Source organism: Rhipicephalus microplus, chromosome 2 (genome assembly GCF_043290135.1).
Source record: "Rhipicephalus microplus isolate Deutch F79 chromosome 2, USDA_Rmic, whole genome shotgun sequence".
Classification (NCBI taxonomy): Eukaryota; Metazoa; Arthropoda; class Arachnida; order Ixodida; family Ixodidae; genus Rhipicephalus; species Rhipicephalus microplus.
Window position 1 is genome coordinate 156,139,578 of NC_134701.1, and position 11,832 is coordinate 156,151,409.

The 11,832-nt window shown below is 44.8% G+C and overlaps 1 protein-coding gene across 2 annotated transcripts in view; it reads right to left on the reverse strand.

Moving 5' to 3' along the window:
* Window positions 1-2,786, reverse strand: part of LOC119170660 (DNA damage-regulated autophagy modulator protein 1) — a 55,672-nt gene extending 52,886 nt beyond the window's left edge. The window contains exon 1 of one of the 2 annotated variants that reach the window (XM_037421886.2): window positions 2,339-2,786. The gene's annotated coding sequence lies outside the window, so the exon portion shown is untranslated. The remainder of the gene's footprint in view (window positions 1-2,338) is intronic. The other variant, XM_037421887.2, reaches the window with a different exon arrangement.
* Window positions 2,787-11,832: the final 9,046 nt, after the last annotated feature.

Here is an 11,832-nt window from a genome sequence, read left to right on the forward strand (position 1 = left end):
TGATAAACGTACAGGAAGACAGAAGTCGCGGTGCACTGAGCCAGGTCAGTGAACAGTGCACGACAGTTATAAACATAGCCTTCCCTTAAGTTTACAATACAGCAACTACTCTCCGCAGAATGAATTGATAAGCTGGACGGAGCATCACTCTGAAAACGGAAGTACGAGAATAAACAAAACATGTCTCGCTACAAAAAAATAAAGACTTTTTTAATTGTCCCCATAACTTACACGGGTCTGCCTCCCATTTCGTGGGAAGTTTAGTCGTTGTTCCACCACTGCGGTGCTCATTACCGAGTCATCTACTCACGAACGACATTTTGTTTTATACCCGCCGAATAAATAACACAGACTACTTTTCTGAAAACTCCTATAGAGAGTTCTGTCTCGTGCATTCTTCCTTGTTAAAGTTTGGACCTTCTCTCCTTCCTTTCCCATTGTCTCATTAAGTAGAGGTATAATACATGGTTTCTTGGTGTTGCATCTTGCCAAACAATAGAGAACCTGACGAGGAATGGCAACGCGTTAGGAAAGCGAGCGTTTATGCGTGCTCGCCTTCTTCCTCCCATTGTTTGCCTCCACTGTCCGTTTCTTCTCTGTGTAACAACATGCTTCATCGTGAGTCACATAACATCGCTTCACTCGTACAAGTACAACCTTGGCATTTCTTAATACTGCATTTACTCCCACAGAACGACGGTATTTTTTTCCACGTTTTCACTGCCTTAAGTCGACCCTCACGTTACAATCGAATACCGAAATAACTATCCTTTTTTCCTTTTTGAACGCAATGCGAAGTCAGCATTCGCGTTAGAATTTGGATCTCGCCACAATCGATCGAACACGGTGACATGGCACGAGCACTGACGCCTGGACACGTTAGAGTCCAAAGTAGGCGAGAAGTAACTGGATTGCGCGCTTGAAATGCAAGCGCATAGAGCACACTCGTGTGCGCTGTTTGCTTTCACACGCATACGCATTATCAGCCTTATCTGTACGGTGGATTTGATCGATATGTGAAGTTTAATGTCCCATAACCACCATATGATTATGAGAGACGTCGTAGCGGAGGGCTTCAGAAATTTCTACCACCTGGGGTTCTTTAACGTGCACTCGAATCTGAACACACGGGCCTACAGCATTTCCGCCTCCATCGGAAATGCAGCCGCCGCAGCCTGGATTTGATCACGCGACCTACGGGTCAGCAGCTGAGTACCTTAGCCACTAGACCACCACGGTGGAGGATGTGCGATAGACTGAAAAGGCCGGTGTGATCATTGTAGTCGTATCGCTGATCCCGTTGCATCTCGCCGATATTGTGAACTGCGGTATCATGGGATGGACGCTGGCGCGATAATATTAAAGAAATGCAAGGGTGAACGCATAAAAGCCAGACATTACAAGATTTCTAGATACGTACTTTCCTGATGGTACATTTTTAACATGATTCACCACATGTGAAATAGGAATTTAGGTAATATGTTTTAACTTTCCATTACCCTTGTCTTGTAACAGTGTCTTGCTAAATGTATTGCTTTTAAATACTTAGGCAGATTAACTTTCAAAAACTGACGGGTATAGTCCTCGAACTGACGGGTATAGTCGCGTTTTCTGCACGTATTTTGCACGGATGCTCTTGATACATACATATGCGAATATGAAAGCCACTGGTGTTTACCTGAAAGAGCATTCAACTTATGACATCATTTTTGGTAAGTTTTTATCATTTAACGGAAGGTTATAATTAGAAAATATCTTGTATCACACAGCACAGTAGTTTGCACTGTCTCGACATCACTGCGGTCGCCACATACTATAGTAAACCAACCTGCCGAGCGCACACCCTTTCCAAGTACCGCATTGCAGGGGCGAACAGCTGGCAGCTCTCCGACGACATAACTTTGCACGCTTGTAACCGGGATGTAGGTCAACAAATGTGTACATGGGGTGTCGCAGCCCAGAAGCTGAACAATACACGCAGCAGAAAGCATTTCAGAGGATACCGAAACCCTACGAAAAAACGTTGAGTTTATGTTATCAATCTTGTTTTTGAAATTGTTGTGTTGGACTTCAGTAACTGCAATATTGATGTACCATAACAGTGGTTACATAGAAACCGAAAAAAAAATGCAATTGCAGCGAAAATGAGATAAGGACACCATGAAATGACCCTAGAAGTTTGGTTTCTTTTAAAAAATTGGAATCGCAGCCAGCGACGTTTGTAAACATCACCACGTTTCCCATAGCAACCCCCTCATCTGAACAATTAACGCAGCACCATGCAATGTCTGTTCGCGCAGGTAAGCGTCGTTTTTAAGAAGTAATGTGGGCCGCTTACCCGAATTATGCGAAGCAACGACGCCAACAGCTCCGTCACTTCGTCTGGCACGTCACTTCCTCCGCCGGAATAAGAAACGCCCCGTTTGAGATGGAAGCGTCCAAACGATGGCTTCTTCGTCGAAAAGAGAAGCTCCGCTTCCTGTTAACACTGAAGAACCTCGCGGAGTCTCGTCCCGGCGAGAACGGCGGACGCAGTTCGCTGCACCGGCGACAATAGAGCGACCTCTCACACCGAAGTCGGTCTCACCAGAATGCCGTGCCGATACATAAGCGAACGCCGCACACACACTCACATACGCACGACAACAAGTACGCCGCTGTGAAAACGAAGAACGCGACGAAAGAGGGGGTGAATCGATTTCACTGGGATTCACGGCTCCTGCAAACACGCTCGCAGTGAACGCGACAGGGCCGGACACAACGCGAAGCGGCGGAAAACCAGTTTTTCCTCGCGCAAGTCGAATGAACGCACTCTCGCGTACGTATAAAAAAACACTGAAGGACAGCAACCCCTCCGCGGCCAGCGGCGTTCTGTGGGCCAGCCGGCCGGCCAGTAGAGAGCGCAGCGCCGGCCTCAACACACGCACTCGCAATCTCAGCCGGCAATCAGAGCCGCGCGAAGAATCCCCTCTTCTCGCCGCACTAGATGTGTCCTTGAACACGGCGGGCGACCCACGCACTTCGTATAAACATCGGGCCTGCCGCTGCAACGGCGCTCGTTCGCTTTACTGGGCAAGGCCCTTTAGAGAACTGCGGGGGCATTCTCCCCTGAGCACCCTGGCCCTAAACTTCATACGCACAGTTGGCGCACGGACGCACAACACGAGCACTGCTGCCCATGCGCAGTACAGGCATGTGTTTGAAATAACTCCGTGCTGTGTGTATTCGTGCTCGCGACCAAGCCGTTGTCTTTATCAACATTATTTATAACTACCCGACATTATTACGACCATGGTGGTATACCCTCGTATGGGGGGGGGGAATTCGTGCATCCTGAAAACTTAATCAACCGAGGCGCCATGTTGGGTGAGTGAATGCGAGAACTTTAGATGCCTCATAAAACCTGGGAAGTAACCATCACTGGCGCCCACATGAGGGATGCACTAAATAACACCGTTGGATGACGTCACATTGGTATGTTATCATGCCTTCACAAGTACCTAAAATTGTGTGTCGTCATCAGGCTGTGACTGATCGATTGATATGTGGAGTTTAACGTCCCAAAATCACTGTACGTTTATGAGAGATGCCGTAGTGGAGGGCTCCAACTTTTCAACACCCGTGGGGTTCTGTAACGTGAACCCAAATCTGAGCACACGTTCCTAGAGCACTTTCGCCTCCATCGGAAATGTAGCCGCCGCAGTCGGGATTCGATCCCGCGACCTGTGGGTCGGCAGCCGAGTGCGTTAGTCACTAGACCACCGCGGCGGGGCATGCAGTGACTATGCCATCATCACATGACACACATTTTCGCTAGGGTAAAAGGTCCGCCGATCCCGGAAGCACTGCAAGACCACGTAAATTGTGAAAGCTTCCGGTGCATTCGATCCCTGAAGCAATGGAAAACTTTGTTATGCTCGGAATTTCGAATACGGGAGGAGGGCAATAAACTAAACAAGTCAGAAGAATAAAAAAAAAAATCACAGCATATCCATGAGGTGAATGATGATGAGGGGGGCGATGCAGGCGGATGGAAGCAAGCGCTGATGGTCAGACGGACGCAGGGACAGATGCACAGATGCATGGATACACAGACGGACACACGAATAACGCACGATTCACCCCACTCATCATCATTCACTCCGTAGACATGCCGCGGCACCGTTTCTTATGACCGGCAGTGCAATGAAACTGGTTACTACGATGATACGGGACATACGATTCATTGCGTAAGGGGCTTCACCCATAAAAGATTGCCTTCGCCTTCTGTTCTTTTCAGCGAAATACAAAATGAACTGTGTGACCTTTTATAATCTTTTCTAATAATATCGCGTCTGTCGCGGCAGCCCAGGGGTTCAGGCCTCACTGTTCAACTTTGTGTCACGTATTCGATGAAGGCATTGGCATGTTGGTCGGGGTGAAATGCAAAACCGGGTCCCACATGCACTTAGATTTAGGGGTGCAATAAAGAAAGCCAGGTGGCCAAAAGTATTCAGCTACAACGACACATAATGTTTCCTAAACAGATCATCAAAGAAAAAAGAAAACAGAGAGAAAGGCAAAAGATGAATCATTACTGGAGGAAAAAAAGAAGAACGTAAACAGGAGAAGGACAACTTGAAATTCAGGAGCAACAAGAGGGCGGACAACAGAAAAATACAGACAGCACTATCTATACGTGCTTTTCTGTTTTTTTTTTCCCTGTTCCTTCTGCGCTGAAACAATTCGAGGCTAACGAAGTGTAAGAGGAGCAGGAAACTTTAACAAGGGACGCGGTTCTGTCACGCAACGCATCACAGATCGCGCAACAACCGTGAAATTTCGCTGTACACGGATCATGGGCAACCTTGCAAGCGTTCGCAAGAAACATGCATCCGCAATACGCAGGTTGTACATCTGTATTGCCTTCCAAGAGTTTTATCCCGATTCTATATCGCGCACGTTGACCGTAAACCCGCGCACAGGTTGCACACGGCACGGGTTAGTCACGCTGCACCTTCATACTCAAGATTAAGCTTTTCTGCTAGCTATCTCGTACCATCATTGAGAACTCGTGTGTAAACCCATTTATTTTTACGTCCAGGTATACCGCTCTCTCGCCAGTTCCGGTTGGTCCGTCAACAATTTAGAGATATTTTTGCTCTTGCAAGCTATCGTTAGTCACGAACACAATCACATTGCAACAACACACTCAGTCAAATAAACGTTGGGCCATTTGGTGTGTGCAAAATCTGATGCGGGGAAAGACTTGAAACATGCCATGCGTGATTTCTCTTGGTATTAACATGATACTTCGATTCTTTTAGTGCTATTGGCAGACTATGCTACTAGTCTGCATGTGGTGACCATGAGGCATGCTACAGCATGTCTCATGGTCACCACATGAGGCATGCTGGAACTAGACGACATGAGGCATGCTGGAACCCACACAGTGAGTGTGCGTTATGTCCTCGAAGCACCAGCGGTGTGGTCATATGCAAAGAGAACGTAAGTAGTGGAAGCTCATGGTGTGTCAGGAAAAACATGTGTAATACCATCTAACCTGGGTGTTTGGGAGGAAGCAAAGGCGTGTCATTGACTTGGTCTTTGCGAATGACCAAGTCAGTGCGTAAAGTTGGCTGCGCGTAAATGTGATCACACGCGCTGTAAGAATCAACAGCTTTGATACAGAATGGATAGATCAACCGGCTAGAGTAGTTTGAGTAAGACATGTCGCCACAACATCGATATTGAAATCAAATACAACGGCGTATATTTGAAAAACTCCACCAGAAAAGGCCAGCAGAACCGTTTCTCTTTCATTTGTGTAAGGTAAACAGCGCGAAAAACGAAGTTAGAGAAGCAGGAAGACACAGGACAAGCGCTGTATACCTCAAAAAAATGAATCGTTACAACTTGCACAATTTTTAATACTGCTTCATTTCCTTTTATACCGCAGTCTATGGCTCGGCTCAAAACACAAACAAGGAAACAGAATAGAGATGATGATAGTTAGTACTAGTTGATGATGATGATAGTTACGTACTAGTTAGAACGATGAAGTACAATAAATGTGCGTACAATACCACAATACAATGTCCACAACTCGATGACGTTCGTCTGTTGCAGCATAAAGTACACTGGCCGAAATTGAGCAGCCTGGCTTGAGTTTAAAGATCCGTGCTGCGCATGCTCGAGGAGCAGTGTCGTTTCACGACGCACAATCGGCGCGCCGGCGAAGGCCTGGAAGCTCTTCTAGTGACGTTTGAATAGTGGGCTGGCGCTTGGCACGTGTTAGCTCTCTCGCCGATTCGTGTGCCCGTATCTCACGTTACGTATATCCCGCTATAGCCAGCGCGCAGTCAAACTGCATTTTTTTTCTCAGATAATGCATGTGTTTCCAGCCAGTGAATGGACTGGCCTCTGCGTCCGAAGAAAACAAAAAAACGAAAGCAAGAAAATCAGAAGCGAAGATCAGCTGCTGCATTTTTGCCTGGATTTGCTCTATCTTCTTTTTTCTTTAAGATTCGCTCATTTAAATAATAAAACAAGAACCTCTTATTTCTACCGTACCCGGGGGCGCTAGTAATATTCGAATAAAAAGAAATTAGCAGAAAGTTAGGTAATTACTGAGTAGCTTCCCCACATCAAATAACACCTTTTTCAGAAAGATGTTTTTTTTTCTCTAAACCACCACTGCGAGTGATGCAAATAGCGTATACGTGTTTTCTTTTCTTTTTTCGTGTAAATATTTGCCAATACTTTCTTTCGTTCAGACGAATCCTCAGTACTCGCACTAGCATGCCACAACATCTTCTCATCTTGTGCACTTATAAGTAGCCGAAACGTTTTTCGATGTTTTCTGCGAATTGCTTATTAACAGAGGTACATTTGGTCATTCATTGGGTTTTTTCGTGCTGTTTGCGAAATCCGTGGCCCGCGGCAGTAATTATCTCTGAACGAGAAGGAATGTTGCGCGGCCCATTGGCAAATAAGACTTGCTAGTGAAGTCGGCAACTTTCTGTACAAGTTCTTCAGCTTCAGTTTCAGGCATGGCCTTGTTTTGTTTTCTGCTGCATTGGTTTAGAGCAGTGAGTTCACTGAATACCTTAATTATTCTTGTTTATCATTTCCTGCCTCGAAAGCCCCGACTTTTTTTCGAATTCTTGCACGACTTTGATTCGCTTATCCTGTTTATATCCTGTTTTTGAACTCAAATGTAAACAAGACAACAAAATTAGTCCTGGCCGGAGACTTTAACCTACCAAATATAGACTGGATTTCTTTATCGGCCGGTAATAAGGATGCTACTAGCAGCGAAAAGTTATTTGAAATAATGATCAGCCATAACCTAACCCAAATTGTTCAACAGGCCACTAGAGTAACATCGGGTTCTCAGTCACTGCTAGACCTGGTATTCCTTTCGGGCACTATAGAGGACTTCAGTGTTACGGTCGAAGACGGCATATCTGACCACAAACTGATTTCGGTTGAGATTCTATGTGGTACAAAACCTGGAAAACGACCCTTCGTTCGGGTGCCTGTTAGTGACTACGGCCGGGCAGATGACACGTCAATATTAGACTTTTTGGAAACTGCTTTTGATGATTTCAAGCAAGCCTCTGATAGCGAGCCAGTTGATTGTTTGAGGCAGAAATTCAAATCAATAATTAACAGCTGTATAGAAAGGTTTGTTCCCATTCGATTGAAAAAAACAAGGAAGACTAACCCCTGGATCACTAGAGATGTTATCCACACTAAACGCAAAATAAATAGATTACGCAAAAGACAAGGCCACTCTGAGCAGATTTCCCAACTACGAGCAGCGTTGAAAATCCAAATCTCCAAGTCCAAAAAAAGTTCTTCAATGAAACGCTTTCTGGGTTCTTGCGCACTTCGCCTAGAAAATTTTGGCTATACTTGAGCGATAGGAAAGAAGCGATTGAACATATCGCGGTTGGCTCTGATGTTGTAACCCAGAAACGAGATATAGCTAATGGTTTCAATCGCTTTTTCCAATCTGTATTTACAAAGATGGCATTCACGGATGAAGATAAGGAAATGGCCGATACTTGCACATGCGCCATGGATCCAGTTTCATTTGATCAAGCGGGCGTGTTTCAGCAGCTACTTAATTTGAACGAAAAGAAGGCTAATGGACCGGATGGAATACCAACTGCGTTTTTGAGGCGGTATGCGGAGTGGATGTCGTTTTACTTAGTCATTATCTTCGAAAAATCACTCTTGACACATTCGCTTCCAAAAGACTGGCTGAGCGCCATTGTGAAACCGGTATTTAAAAGTGGCGACAGGATGCTTTTTACCAACTACAGGCCAGTGTCTCTGACGTGTGTTTGTTGTAAGGTTTTTGAACACGTCATTGCCAAACAGATGGCTATTTTCTTGGAGACAAATGGGCTGATATGTAGGCAACAGCACGGGTTTAGGCAAGGGCTTTCTACGTTATCCCAACTGATTGAAACTCTCCACGATTTTGCCGCTGCCGTAGATAACAGAGAACAAGTCGACGTGATATGCATAGACTTTGCAAAAGCCTTCGATAAGGTCTCCCACCATAAATTGCTCTTCAAGCTCAAACGAACAGGTGTAAATGAAAATATCCTGAAGTGGATTGAAGCATACTTAACGAACCGCAAGCAGTTGGTACGAATTGATGGGTTTGAGTCTGAATCACTTGATGTTTATTCCGGTGTGCCCCAAGGCTCCGTGTTGGGCCCATTGCTGTTCTTGGTGTATATAAATGATGTTGTTGACATTGTTAACCCTCCTGTACAAATTAAATTGTTTGCTGATGATTGTTTAATCTATGCCCCAGTGACGTGTGCGAATGACCAAATTGTAATTAATGATTGTCTTGATGATTTTCAAACATGGTGCGACAAATGGGAGATGAAAATAAATTATTCTAAGACAACATATACGCATATAACTACCAAGAAACACGTTTTACCATTTACGTACAGCATTGGACCTAATTATTTACCGCAGGTGTGTGCATTTAAATATTTGGGAGTGCATATTACGAATGATTTGAAATGGCGTGCACATGTCGAGAATGTATGCTGTGCCTCTTACAGAAAACTGCGTTTCTTGCGTGCTAAATTACCGAATGCTACGAAAGACGTCAAGCTGCTTGCATATAAAACATTTGTGCGCCCTGTTTTAGAATATGCTTGTGCTGCCTGGAGCCCCCACCAAAAGGATTTAATAGATAAACTGGAACGAATTCAGAGACTTTCCGCGCGATTTATATGTTCGAAGTATAAAAGGACTGATTCGGTTACCGAGATGCTAAAATTAAGTGGTTTGGAATCTCTAGAAATTAGACGACAAAAGCAGCGCCTAAAAGTATTTTTTCAGATATTGCATGGTCAAATAAAAATAGATAGAACAATTTACGTACACCCCCCGCATAAGCTCAGCAGCCGGATCAATCATGACGCGGCAGTTCGCCCCTTCGGTGCTCGCACGGACGTCTTTCGCAAATCTTTTTTCCCTGATGTTATAGAAGCGTGGAATAAATTGCCGCGACATATTGTTGAAAATTCTGACGTTAAAAAATTTGAATGCGCTCTTGATGTTTACTTTGCCGAGCAATGAATATGCTATTGTGTTATTGTTCAAAGTGCTGAAAATATCAATGTCTGTATTTACTTTCCATATCCTATGCTTCCCTCCCTGTAATGACCCTCAAGTGAGGGTTGACAGTATAAATAAATAAATAAATAAATAAATAAATATGAAGCTCTAATTGGTTTATCAAATATGACCTTCATCTTTTGCGTAAGCCTCTCAATGTTGCGAACTGCATATTTAAGTCTTGATATCTGGGGAACGTTCACTGCAATTAAACCAAGCGCTTCGCATATGCCCTTTAGTTCGTTGCTCGAAGCAATGGGCGTACTCCTAACACAATATCGCCACTTCGAGACGCCATTACGCAGCATGTCACATTCTTCTCTGCTCGTTGTCCTGTACGTACCTGTATGCGCTAGGATTAGAAAAACCTATTGCAAATTACAGATCGCCACATTGAAAATAGTTAAGGATACCATTGCTTTTTTGGGTTTTCAGCCTGAACTATTGAAGATGAAATGAAACTTGATGAGGCAAAATCTTGGAGGAGAATTAACCCAGTTTACGGAAGCTGGCTTTCCATCTTCATTCTTTCTCACCGCTTGCGAGAGAGCTGTGAAATAGCTAACAACTTGTCATTTTGAGCAGATTAAAATGGTTTTGTCATCTCATATTGTCACTGTGCTGAAAAAACGTTGACAGAAAATACAATGTCAAAAGCAGCATGTCCAGCCAAAAAGCAATTTCGCCATGTATACACTGTGGTGGAGCGTATGCATAGCAAAATGAGCAATACTATAGCGAGATACTGTGATTTGCGTTATTTATCTTGCAGTATAGAGAATCTAATGAAGTTTTAAATGCAACAAAACAGAAGTTGTATGTCAACCACCGAAGCCATGGGGCCACATGTATGTCGGAAAAACACGCCAAAGTGTCCCGCTCCGTGATCATCATTCTTACTTAAATGAGTAACCAAGTGGCAACCTGTCTCTTTACTGTGCATAGTGCTGATGTATCCCCTGTTTTTGATGACACAACCATAATGTATTCAATGTGAGGTTCTTAAATAAATGTTGGGGTCTAACGTCCCAAAACCACGCTCTGATTATGAGGGACGCTGTAGTGGAGGGCTCCGAAGATTCGACCACCTGGGCTTCTTTGACGTATACCTAAATCTTGGTGTACGGGACTCAAGCATATGCACCCCCACGGAAAACGCGGCCACCGCGGCATGGATCCGATCCTGCGACCTGCGGTCTGCAGCCGACTACCTTAGCCACTAGACCGTCACCATGGGGCACGGATACACGGACGGACAGCGTTACATAGGCTGTCCAATGAGTTTCTTTGCATATATTCGAAAATATGCTTGAACTTTTCCGAGATATGCATACCGCGAGCGCTGAATAGTGCTCATGAGTAGATGGCTGTCACAGTCAAGCACGATTACTTCTTGACAACCGTGGCAGGCAACATGGTGATCAAGCAGCTATGCAGGGATATTGTTTGAGGCGCAGAGACACAGGAACGCCAGCATTTCGACGGCGAGTCATGACTTCGAACTCCAAGCGGAGTTACGGTGCCTTTCGAATGGTTTGTGGTTTTAACAAAACGTTTAATAAAATTTTCGACATATCCTCTCTTCTATATTCTGCGGATTAGCGTTGTAAATGAATATACCCCAGTCTCGGGTACTGTTGCTGCTATGAAAATACGATAGATTACTTATGGAGGCGCGAAATCGCAGTAGAACACAGCAAGTTTACAGCACACGCGACTGTACATAGGTTGGACCCGTATCGTCGACTTCGGCCTCTAGGACTCTCTCGACTTGAGACAAGGGTGTTTCGCCTTGGTGTTACTTTCATCAAATTTTCGCCTTCCGAATGGGCATGGAAGACAATGCCACTTGCAATCATTGAGGCAGCGATGAAACGATAGAGCATCTTTTATGTCACTGCATTCGCAACAGTGGGCACAGACTGCCGCTACCTGCTGCGTTAGCCCGCTTTGATGACAGACCCTTATCAGAACAGTCAGTGCTCGAATGATGATAGGATTTGTTTTTGCACAGAAAATAATTCAAGGCCATATTGAACTTTCGGGGTGGTAGTGGCCTGTTCAATAAACTATAGCACCCCCGCTTTTTTTTCCTGCGTGCGTCTACTTTTACCTTCACTTTCCTTCTCGCCCTTTTCTCTAGCTTCCCCTCCTCTTAGAGCAGGGTAGCGAACCGGATTCTGGTCGACCTCC